General features: G+C 37.5%; 3 protein-coding genes and 1 long non-coding RNA gene across 7 annotated transcripts in view; 3 read left to right on the top strand and 1 right to left on the bottom strand.

Moving 5' to 3' along the window:
• The window catches only part of LOC113678086 (uncharacterized), a 128,039-nt gene extending 116,179 nt beyond the window's left edge, over positions 1–11,860 (top strand). For 3 of the 4 annotated variants that reach the window (XM_089185630.1, XM_089185637.1, XM_089185636.1), the window contains one exon: positions 10,203–10,345. The gene's annotated coding sequence lies outside the window, so the exon portion shown is untranslated. Of the gene's footprint in view, positions 1–10,202; positions 10,346–11,453 lie in introns of those variants that run through there. The other variant, XM_089185618.1, reaches the window with a different exon arrangement.
• The window catches only part of LOC149051672 (uncharacterized), a 225,988-nt gene that overhangs the window by 125,364 nt on the left and 87,949 nt on the right, over positions 1–12,675 (top strand). The gene's annotated exons all lie outside the window — the stretch shown is intronic.
• LOC149051679 (uncharacterized) lies at positions 1,747–4,235 on the bottom strand. Its single transcript, XR_016180828.1, has 3 exons — positions 4,068–4,235; positions 2,127–2,181; positions 1,747–1,890 (listed from the first exon to the last, which is right to left on the bottom strand). It is a non-coding gene; the product is annotated as an uncharacterized LOC149051679 (long non-coding RNA).
• LOC149051659 (replication factor C subunit 1-like) overlaps positions 4,321–12,675 on the top strand; it is a 232,892-nt gene continuing 224,537 nt past the window's right edge. Inside the window, exon 1 of the mRNA XM_089185658.1 lies at positions 4,321–4,573. The gene's annotated coding sequence lies outside the window, so the exon portion shown is untranslated. The remainder of the gene's footprint in view (positions 4,574–12,675) is intronic.

Genomic DNA, 12,675 nt, shown 5'->3' with positions numbered 1-12,675 from the left:
AAGCCAGCCTGTCTAAATATTCCAAGTAAATAACTTAATATCAAGTTCACACCCTCATCACAAATGGAGGCTAGGTGCCCAAGGGGCCCAGGAGCTGCAACTACAGTCACACCCCAAGGTGCTAGAACACCAACTGGCCTATCCAACGCTAAACTGGCAGCTTGCTGAAACAGACCCCGCAAAAGAAACCTGCTGCTATCCTCAAGGACAAGAATCCCATGCTACAGAACAGCAAACACAACACAGGCACATGGTGGAACAACACATGCACTGATAAGGTATACCGCTGGATGAGGACAGCCCCAGTGCCTTAACATCCAAAGGAGTACGCTGCAAACTCTGGAGAATGCAATAAATACTGCAAGGATGCTAACAGCTGGCTAAGACACAAACCAAATGCCTGAAAACCCTGACAATGCATGTATTTCCTCTTAGTCATTTAAACTGTATGTTAAATTCTATATAACTATATTAAAATTTGTTCACAAACTAATACTGACCCACAGCAACTGAGTTAACCTAGAGCTACTATAGTCTTTAAAATGATTTTAACAGTGAGAGAAAAAACAAAGCAAAACAAACAAGCACTCGATTTGCTCAAAATCAGGTTGCCATGGTATGACCACTTACCCTGCACCCATCCAGCTGGGTCAGGCATCTGAAAAATTCCATTTTTTGGTTGTAAAAACACATTCAAGCATGTGCTAGAAGTGGCACCAAACATAACAGCAAAAGTGAATCTGTTGCTAAAATCACTAAAAAAATCAAATGGTCTGAAAGGAAACCACACAAACATTGGTAAAACAGTGGCACCCAAATAGCTCACTTAAAAGTACACTCCCATTAAACCCATTCAATAAGGGAATGCCTCATATTATTGCACTGTGTTTATATTCTAACTGAAATGGCACAATTTGCTGATAGATCAGGGGTGGGGGAGTTTTTGGGTCAATTTTTGCTGCGTATGTACCGCTGGCCTCTCAGAAAACCTGCCCCATTATATTCTACCCTGTGGCCAATTATACACCTCATCTGCTAAGTGAGTCACTTTACAGGAAGTGTTATTTTTGTGATCCCATCTATCCATGTGCTGCTGGCCTCTTGGAATACCTGCCCCATTATAGTCTATTCTGTGGCCAACTATACACCCCATCTGCTAAGTGAGTCACTTTACAGGAAGTGTTATTTTTGTGATCCCATCTACCCATTTGCTGCTGGCCTCTTGGAATACCTGCCCCATTATAGTCTATTCTGTGGCCAACTATACACCCCATCTGCTAAGTTAGTCACTTTACCAGAAATGTAATTTTTGCAATCCCAACTTAGTCAATTTCTGTTTATAGATGCATCTATCTAGCTAAAACCAAGTCTTTTAAGTAGGTCATGATCCTAAAATGAAGCAACACATTTGTTTACGTGAAATTAGAACACTTTATTTTTCATCTTCAGTGCATTAACATTCTGGTACATTTCAATCTAATTTGAACCTTTCTGTTTGTAAATCCTTACTTTGATGTAGGAAAATTTTCAAATCATGAAAATGTGTCAGTCCCCACTCTTGTAACTCTACTGAAAATGTAACCCCATTATAGCTAAGTGAGTCATGAAAATGCCACCCAAACCAGCAGCACATCCCCTTGCCTTGTATTACAAGTAGCAACTTTTTCGAAAAAAAGTACATGTAGCTGGGTGTCACTTAGACTTAGGTACAATTACTTAAAAGTACACAATAATCAGACTTTATGTTGCTGACCTTCAATGTAAGCCTTGACCTTTTTGCTTGATTAATCAATTCTGTACTCACATCAGCAAACCAGGAAATCCATTGCAGTTTTGAAGTCCAGATTTGACCCTTTGCTTGACAAAGGCCAGTATAAAAATAATGATGAGCTTAAAAATAATAATACATGTAATAATTATTATCAATCATACAAGCATGAAATTGCAGATGAAGTTTTAGCAAAACAGTAACACCTTTCAAACTTTCTGACTTAAAACAAGGGGGAGAGGGGAACCTATTCCAGAGGAGGTGCTTATTGGAAGGAGGGTGCTAAACCAAATCATTGCTACATGTAAAAAATTTTGTTGTCATTATTTGATGAAAGTTACTTCAGTATTTCACTTACAGCTGGAGGAAGACAGCCAAGATCAAACAGACTCTCCTTGATAACTGTGGGGCACCTAAATCGATAATTTTTGAGATTGAAAATCCATCAGCATGTCTCAAAAAACAAAATTACAAAGACATCTTTGGATTAAAATAAATTTGTGATATTATTAGTATTAAAGAAGAAAAAAAGGTGTTACAGAACATTAAAAATTCATGCTGGAATGGAAAATTAAAAAGTTAATACATGATAATGCAGACAAAGGCAGGTTCAAGCTGTCTGGCATGGACACCTCAGCCTTCAGCCCACATTCCCCTCACTTTCAGTCCCATATTCAAGTTTGAAGTGAGAAAGACAACAGCATTTATTTCCAGAAAAATAAAAAAGAAAATTTAAAATATAAACTTAAAAGAAATCCTCATACAATTTCAGAGGAAATAACTAAACAAGGCCTACTGTAATTTAAGACACGGAACATAACAAAAGGAAAGATCTGTAAATTTAGAAAGAAAGATTTTCAATTTGCAAAGCAAAAATCCGTGTAGAACTCCACTGTACGGAAGTATGAGAGGGTCTATTAGGAAAAGCCGTCGAAAAAAATAATCCACAACCGCAAAACCGCAAAAAAAAATTCCACCAGAACCGGAAACCGCATGCAAAACAGTCAAAACCGATAAATGTTCACATCCCAGTTCTCAAAACTCTAATCGATCCGCTACGGTGTTGACAAGTGGAGCATACAGAGGTTTCGCGGCTATTCGAGATCAGTGGAGCCGAAGAGGCGCATAATGGCCGCTTGGATCGAAGAGAAAACGGAATCCAAATAGGACAATCCAAAAACTTCATCGGAAACCAAATCCGTAACCCATTAGACAGGTATTTTTGACGAAAACCGAAAACCAAATGCTAAAGAACGGAAAATTTTGCAAACCGCAATGAATACCTAATCCGAAAAACCGAAATTCTTTTATTTTAGCACAAAACCCGATCTCAAAAAAAATATAGAAAATCCCAATGCCCCCCTTAAGGATGAATCGGTCAGTTCAGTCTACAGATCATTCAAATGATAACAGAACGACCATTACTGTTACTGAAACCTCAACGAAAACTTTTTTAATTATTATTTTTCGATCAGAAACATGCTGCAAACCAACTTTAGTCACGCGATATTTTTCAGGGAAGGTGTCATGTCACGCAATCGAATTATTTATCGACTACGAACATCGATACTTGACAACTTGTGAATTGGACAGCTGCAGCCTCACGGAATTTTAACGTGAATTATATATTTGCATTTTATGGCTGAATGGTACAGTCCTTCTTTTAAATACAGAAGAGGATTTATATATTCGCGAACGTAGTGAAGATTCAGCCAAGAACACCACGGAGATTTTCATATTTTCAGTTCGTTTGGTTTGGTTTGGCAATTTACACTGAGCCCTAAAAAATTCCGGAGATATGGTCGATTCCAGTTTTACAATAGAGACCAAATGCATTGTATGGCATCAGACCTTTGAAAGACAGGCGCAAAGAGCAGTGTTACAAGCGTTAATTCTTTGACTTAGTTGTATTCAATTCTGCGCATAAACTCCATCATCTGCTACTACTTAAGCAGATACAATTTAGAAACGAGTGTAATTTCAAGCTTGGGAAAATACGCACTAATCGTAACACGACCACATTTAATCCATTCAAGTCCAATCGGTAAAACCTTTATACGTAGTTTTTTTTCTCTACAGAGTCATTTTATATTAAATGAAATTGTTTTTGAATGACAGCGTATAAAACTTCAGATAATTTTTCGCAAATTTCTGCGAATTTTGAGTATTTTTCAATAAACAAACAATACACCTCGAGGAGACAAATAGCGAAACGAAATAACCAAATCACTGAACGAGCGTGCGCGAATCTAGGGCGCATTCATTAATGGAATATCGACATCCACAACAGAGTACGTACCCTTGAGAAGTGTTCTCCGCGGATCTATTTGCCATTTTCAAAGCAATCTATTGGGACAACTGCACGTGGCTCAACTTCCCTCGTCTGACAGCTCTTTCCATTTGGTTCCGCGAATTCGAATTAGATAATGGTTATCTTATGACCTATTGTTTTTCTCGGAAAATTAGCGGAAGAGAAATAGCAGGAGTCTGGAAGCTAGCTAGGTTGGTGACCGCTGACTGAAGTACAGGAGATTATCAAAGATAGCGCGAAATGTCGGAGAGTGGTGTGAACACATCACTATACTAAAATGGTTTGTTAGTCGTTTTGGTTCTCAGCGGCAGTCTTTTAACCGGTGTTTTAATCATAATTACATATATTTCTACAGGATATTCGATCGTTCTTCAGCCCTGCTTGGAAAGACAGCGAAGTAAGGCGTTTCGAAAGTAGAAAATAAGCGCGGCAAAGATTCTACTGCAAAGTCATTATCGAAGCAAGATGTAGGAAAGAGCCGAACGAAAAGCAAGGTAAGTAATGGATAATGTAGCATTTGAGAGAGAAAGATATTTATGTTTTCAGGGAATTCGACTTCAGAGATGACGGAGAAAAGATCTGCTATATCACAGCCCCTGTCTGACTGAATCGGTCATCATGCACTCAGGAGAGGGGTCTGCGTGCAGTCTTCAGAGATAGTAAATCTACATATGAGCAATTACTTAAGAAGGCTAATTTAAAATCTCTTCATGAAAGAAGGCTACAGGACATAGCTTGTTTAATGTTTAAAGTGAGGCATAATCTGTGCCCACCGACTGTCAAAAATTTGTTTTCATTGAAAAGTTCCACTAACAACCTCAGAGGCGCAGATTTCCACATTCCTAGATTTAATACTGTTACCTATGGAAAACATTCCCTAAGATATATTGGCCCTTTGCTGTGCAAAACGACTTTCAACTAACATAAAAACCTCACCTTCTCTACAATCTTTTAAAAAACAGATCTGTTTAACTAACCTTTCGTCTAAATTATAATACGATTGTGAGAACTGTGTTCTATGTAGCACATGAACAATTATCTGGCTCAGGAACGCTCTATGTGTTTATTTGATTCAATAATGAGTATTAAATAAGGTAGTTTTAAACTTTTAGTTCTTAATGTTAATGACGTATTTAAATTTTATCTATTGTAAAAAGTTAAATTAGTTGAATTTTAAAATACCGTATTGAGTTTAGGTGTTTAGGTTTCTTACCCTCGGCTAGATCGATTTGACACATGAATAAAGTTTTTCGTTCATTCATTCATGTGTATCTATGTACTCTGCAATTCACATTCCCATCTATCTTCTCGGAGGAGGGCGGGGGAACACCTTATTTTGCCAAAGTTGGTACTTGTTGTCATACATGGTAAAATTTCCTTTGTCTTGAATCTTTTATTTAGCACATGGTAGATAATTTTACAACATGTTTTAACCAAGAGTTTCATTCATCTACATATATCTAACCCAAGGTATCTTTCTGGATTGGAATGTGAGAAATGGTGTGGTACTGTGTGTTAATTAACTTTGTTAGTATAATTTTCAATAGCCTGTCAGAGTATGTCAGGGTACCTGAGTGAGACTGATAAGTTACAGTGTTTTGCCTTTTTTCATTTTTATCCTAAACAGGATTGTAAAATGAAGCAATTTTGTATTCATCCTTTAACTCCTAAGATCTGTTGGCTAATTCTCTCCTCTTGTTGCTACACATGCCCATGTACATTTGTGAGCCTGAAAGGCAGAACAGACTCTGACGGAAAACTGTTTGAACAGCGAAAACACACGGATGACAAACAGTTAGCAAACGGTCCTTAAGCATTTTGCCTAACTATTTGAATGAGTGAATAAATTATTTGAATGGTTTGGTTAGCCATTTGAACAGATGAGTAAAACGGATAATGTTGAACAGACTGGCAGGCTATTTGAACGGATGAAAATATTATTAATTTGTACGACTGGTTGTGCGATTGGTTCACTAATCATACTGATGAATAAATTGCTTAAATGGTTTGTGTAGCCATTCAAACGGTTGAGTAAAACAGATAATGTCGAATGGACTGGCAAGCCATTCGAACAGATGAAAATGTTATTAATCTGTATGATTGGTTGTACGATTGGTTTACCAATCGTACAGATGACTAAATTGCTTAAACAGCTTGCAAAACCATTCCTAGCGCATGGCTTGATCAGGGAATGGGCAATGTTGTTGTGTATTTTTTTTCATTTCATTTGTTGTTGTAGTCAATTTCAAGGCCTTTATTCTCACGATCAAAAATGGAGACTATTTCAATTTGTCATTGAAATAACGTTTATAGTTATTGTCTTGAACTACTGAATATCTCATGAAAGGTGTTTGTCATCATGGTTAATCGTTTGTCTTACAATTTAGTCACAGAGATGTGGATTGTAACGTTTCGACCGCTATACTGAATATCTGTAGAGAAATGATGAGTTCAATTTTCTCCTTTCAAATGGATGAACAGAACAGACATCAAACTGTTTGAATGGATGCCGCAGTTCTTCGAATGGACACTTCTAGTTGTCGAACGGATGCTAAAACCATTTGAATGGATGCCAAAACCATTCAAAGGGATGCTGCAGTTCTCCGAACGCACACTTCTAGTTGGCGAACAGATTCAAAAACCGTTTGAACAGATGTCGACACCATTCGAACGGATAGAATAGCTTCGCTGTCAAGTGCCCTAAACGGCTATTGCGAGAAACTCACAATCTCCTCCTTTGTTTATTCTTATTATTATTGAAAATAAACTTCATGTCTTTCACGAAACAAGTCTGCAGACGCAATGCCGCGACCTTGTCTGAAGCCGAGACGCTTCAGGGTCAAATCACGCAATGTATAAGTTCTTTAGCAAATAGAAGGTCGAATCGGTGTCACGCACTAAGCGCGGCCGTTGAAATAATTGTCAGTAAAACCAGGAAAGATGAATTAAGATGATATAAACAGATAGAGAGTAGCCAATTTAGCGAAACCATGGCACGGGAACCAAGATAGGGTTATCTCGATTTCACCAATCTGTAAACAAGATCTGAGGCGCACTGTTTACACAAGTCGATGGCAAGATCATGGTCAAGTGAATGGCTTCATTGGTTGTCGATGCTCTACGTTTGTACAAACGGATATTTTAACTTAACTCGTTTGTCCAAGGATGCGACGATTACTCGCTTTCTATGATCACGAAAAAGATAAAGCCAAAATAAGGTACGGTCATTCTGCATTTCAAGAACCGGCGGGTATCGAGCGAACGTAAGATTGATACTTCGAACAACCCGTAACAGAATGATAAATAAACAGTTGAAAGTTTTCCTGGAACGTTAAACGGAAATAATTTGTTTACAACGGATTAAGAAACCGTTTAAACGTTTTTGTTACAGCGTCAAACGGATGCAAATTTTTTTAAACGGATGCAAATTTTTTTAAACGGATGCAATTTTTTTTCAACGGATGAGCAAACCGTTTTAACGTTTTACCAAAAGCGTTAAACGGATGCAAATTTTTTTCAACGGATAAGCAAACCGCTTAAACGTTTTAGCTAAAGCGTTAAACGGATGCAAATTTTTTTAAACGGATGAGCAAACCATTTAAACGCTTTCATGAACCGTTTAAAAGGATTTAAACGGATAATAAACGGATTTTTATTCTTGCTTCAGTCCTGTCAAACCTAAAGAGAAAAAAGCAACTTCTGCACTTGATTTCTTTGGTTCTACTTCAGTTGAAAGGGAATCCAGGAAAACATTTGCCAAAAGAGAAAACAGGTGAATAACTTACTATTCTTGTTTTGCCCACAATTTTTTTTAAAGAAAAAAATCAGGCATCCTGAGTATTTTTGACAGTACTTCATGCATCATGCATTGAACAGGGAAAACTTTAAACCTCACCATACCTTGCCTTTCTGTAAAATTCATGCATCATGTGTTAATTTTTGGGCTTAATCAAGCATAACTTGTAGGTAGATGCTCTGCCAATATGTTATAGTTATGTCAGGATGAACTACAGTAAACACATACCTTGTTACAAAATTAATGGGTAGTGACCAATTGAGGAATAGTTTTGGCAAAAACAACACTATGGACCCCCTTAAAGGGATAAGTCCTTTGGCTTCTAAGATATTTAATAACACAGCCACATGTACCTGATGAGTTTTAGTATTCTCATTACTTATTGGCTGGATAATGTATGGGTATTCTTGGGAGAAGTTACATGTTAATTTCTTCTGGTAGTTAAATTATTATCTCTCAAAGCTCTTTATGGTTTGTTTTCCATCCTTTCAAATTTTAATGAGAGATGCAAGACAAAGGAAAATGAAGATTATTAGAATTAAGGCTTATTTGGAAAATCTGCAGATACAGTTTATTGAAAAAATGCTTTGATTAACCCTTTTACTTCTGAGATCTCAATAGTAATTCTCCTTACTGTCTGTCATACAATTCTTGTAATGTTAGTTTGGAGAATTTGGTCTTGGATCAACTAATAATCCCCTGCTTGATTATTTATTCTCATCACGTTTCTGCATGATATTGTATTGATATTGTAAGGAGAAGTTCTGTCTTTGTCACTCATGGGAGTTAAAGGGTTAAACAAAAAAATGTATTTTATCCTTTTACTCTCAGTTGTTGTTCAAATGTTGGTTCAATGTCAGTATCTGAGAAACTGCCTACCTACCCCTCCCCTAAGCCAACATTAACCCTTACTTGCTATCAGTTGATGGTTTTTTGGGTTAGGGGAGGGGTAGGTGCACACATGCTTATATTGATCCCAAATGTTTATAGTGTAGCTACAGAGTTTTCTACTTTTTTGCCATTTGTAACTTTTCAGTTTGGACAGTGTTAAGAGGCCTTCAAAGGAAGAATTAATTATTTGTCTGCTCATCTTGAATCATGCATGCACATGGTAATTCATTTTTTAGGGAGCATAAAACTGTTTGGATGGACTGACATTATTTTGTTATTACAGGAGTCTTGGAAAGTATTGAGAGAGATGAAGCTGCTGATTTGATAAAAAGATATGGTGGAAAAGTTACCCAATCAGTGAGCAAGAAAACAAGTTATTTCATGGGATGGGATCATGGAGAGAGTAAACTTTCTAAGGTACTGTACATTGTAATGCACAGCTCAAAACAGGAAAAAAATGAAAAAGCACTTGAACACCAACACATAAGTTGCACCTTTTTCCCTAAATTTTCATAACAAATCTGGGGTGTGGCTTACTGAGAAAATACTAGGGAAACTTGCCACAAATTTGCATAAATAAACACAATTCATTGATGATGACAATGAGATTTCATAGGAGCCATAGACTATAATATATTTTGTTCATCTTCATTTCCTTTCTTCCATCTATGGGTTTGTCCATTTTTCCATCCTGTTATTTGTCTAGCAGTCTGTCTGTGTCTGTCTAAAGGGGGTAAATTTTTGAGTAAACTGTGGTGCTGCATCATTGGGGAGATTAACAAGATAATGTGGTTTTATCAACTGAGTTGAGAATTTAGATTGGCCTTCCTAAATAGTTTCTAAAGCTAATGTTTCAAGCACTAGCAATCTGCTCTGACGAAGGGCTAAAGCTTGCAATGTCAGCGCTAGAAACTCTTTTTGGTGGCAAATTTACAGTATCACTCACTTTGTCTGTCTGTCTGTCTGTCTGTCTGCTCTTTTGTGTGTGTACATTCATCCAATTACTGTCTTTCTATCTGTCACTCACTCTGCTCTTTCCCTCTGTCCATTCACCATTCACACCTCAGTCTTACCCTAAATTCCACCTTTGAGTTCATCTGTTGGTTCATGTATTTGTTCTTCCACCTGTAGACTTGTTTGTGTTACTTAAACTGAGTTACAAGACAGTATAGTTTTTGTTTAATCCTTTACACCCTAACATCAGTATGCATATTCTCCATACTGTTCTTTATGCATTTCCTAATGTGCTGGTAAGGAGAATTTGTTGAACAATCAAGAGGTTCTTCAGTTGATGATCATTTGCTGTATTCTCATGACCTAAATGTTTGATTCAGGGCTGATATTGAAAGGAGAAATTAGATGTTAGTCAGTCTCAGGGATTAAAGGGTTCATCTACATAAGATTTTGACAGTAAAGGTCATTTTGTTTTTGTGCAGGAGAACCAAGAGTGTTATGGGTAGACAAATATCGGCCTTTTGCAGTGAAGCAAATTATTGGTCAGCTGGGTGATAAGAGCAACATGAGAAAGCTGAAGAACTGGCTGAGAGACTGGGGAAAAAATAGAAAGACACCAGCTTTTAAAATGTGAGTACAAGTGTATTCGATTCTCATGATGCTTTTCCCTCACGAGTGATCTAAAAAAACTGACGACCGCGAAGCGGGAGTCCGATTTGTTAATCACGAGTTAATCTACTCTTAATCAAAACTATAACAAAATTCTCGAACGTGATTGGTTATCACCAGCCCGATTTGAGTACTAATGGGACAGTGTATGCGTCATGCTTGTAATTGGACAGTGTAATAGGACACTTAAAGGGACAGTTAACACGTCATGCCAATGTAAGTGGTCATGAGCGCGCGCTCTTGTCTCGCATTTCGCCGAGTTAACTGCTGATATTTTTATTAAAACTTATAACCGATGTCTAGTTTCTTTCTCAAATTTTGAGAAAGCTCATAGCTCATAGCTCATAGCTCATAGCTCATAGCTTCTTTCTCATAGTTTTGATTAATTGGTAACAGGACTTCGTGTCGTCAAATTGTCTGTAATCATGCTGGGGATTAACAAATCGGACTCCCGCTTCGCGCTCGTCCAATTTTGTTAATCATTCGTATGATTATAGACCGAATTAGACTCCACTCGGTCGTATTAACTTTTATTAATCAGACAGAATTGGACTACACGAAGTCCTTTTACCAATTGTAAAACAACAATTAAATGAGAGACAACAGCGCGCGCACATGACGCGTTCTGTCCACTAACAAAGGCGTGACGTCTTAACTGTCCCTTTAACTGTCCTATTACACTGTCCAATTACAAACATGACGCGTACAGTGTCCTATTAGTGCTCAAATCGGGCTGGTGATAACCAATCACGTTCGAGAATTTTTTTATAGTTTAGATTAGGGTTGTGATCGGATATGTTAGAGGGGAACCTTGTCTAGAGGGGAGTAAGCAATTCTCCCAGTCACCTGATGCTACTGAAATTAACATAAGCGTAGGCAAGGTTAGACCTGTGGCTCTTGTGCTGACTTTACCTCTAACCCTTTATCTCACATGAGTGACCAAGACAGGATTTCTCCTTACAATATCAATACAATATCAATCAGACAATTTGTGAGAATATTTGTTTTGGATATTTTTTCGATTGGGCGAACCAAAAAATTCACTACTATTTGTGTTCCAACAGACTGAAATTTCCCAATTTTCGAGAATTCCACGTTATTCATTCGAACAAAGAGAAAGGAGAGGAAGGACGTGCTCAAGCTCTGAGAGATCTCATGGCCACAAAATATCAGCCTGGAGATTCTTCAACACACAGCGTGCGTTTCTCTGAGTTGTGTTCCATTGAGCACAGTTTTCATAGTTATTAATGAACCATGCGTTTACTTCTGGGTTTGCCTCAGTGAAGTGTAAGAGAGAAATTGAAAAGTTCAAGGAGGTGATTTACTGGGCACCATTTGTACTCATTGGTGACGACGTCAACCTGGATTTCAAGGATATTTAGAAGCTGAAGCAAATAAATATTCTGTGTATACCTTCTATTCAATACAAAGTTACCTTAATTCATAATTATAGCTTATGTATGAGCACTGATACTTGCGTGTTATTTTCCTTTCAGTTGGGTTACGAATTTATCTTTTGCTCCGACAAATTGAGATGCAGTACAATCAAATGGACACGTTTACCATGATAACATTCTTTTTAGGAAACATGATAAAAAAAAACAATCCTGTTGTGCAATGTATCGTTCCATGTGCCAGGAAATGTTTCATGGCAACTCACCTTCCTCCCTAAACTTAGATTCTTTTATTTTTCAGTTAAGGCAGTGAGTATTGGAATAACAAAGGGAAGAAAATTTCTGCATCAACCTGCATAAACCATTTCTTGTCGTTTGAAGTAGTGAGCGCGCCTATGTCTTGTTCGCTTGATAATATTTGTCCATTTCTTTCAATAGGTTTATTGAATGAGAGATAAACTTCGATATTTTCTGACTCTGTAACTGCTAATATTGATCGTTGGTAGCCATTACTTAGGATGTCACGCGACGCATTTCTTTAGCACGTTATGTGACAGATAGGATGTTTTGTCACATCTTGTCGCTTGAAGAAGTGAGCGCACCTATGTCTTATTCGCTCAGCCTTTTGCCATTTCCTTGGATAAAGTTATCAAATGAGATATAAACTTCGATATTTTCAGATTTTATAACTGCAGCCGTTCCTTAGAATGTCACGCGACGCGCTTCTTTAGCATGTAAAGCGACATGTTATTTTGTCATATATCGTTGAAGAGGCAAGAAAAAAGAAATTACCTTTGGCTTTGGAAGATGGTGCTTTATTCTGTTTATAGAAAGCGTCCTCATCATGGGTGGTGCCCTAGTCGGTGTGGTTTCTCGAGTGTAGGAAATATTG

Source organism: Pocillopora damicornis, chromosome 1 (assembly GCF_964200805.1).
Source record: "Pocillopora damicornis chromosome 1, jaPocDami1.2, whole genome shotgun sequence".
Classification (NCBI taxonomy): Eukaryota; Metazoa; Cnidaria; class Anthozoa; order Scleractinia; family Pocilloporidae; genus Pocillopora; species Pocillopora damicornis.
Note: the sequence above shows the minus strand (reverse complement) of the source record. Positions and strands in the feature narration are given on the sequence as shown.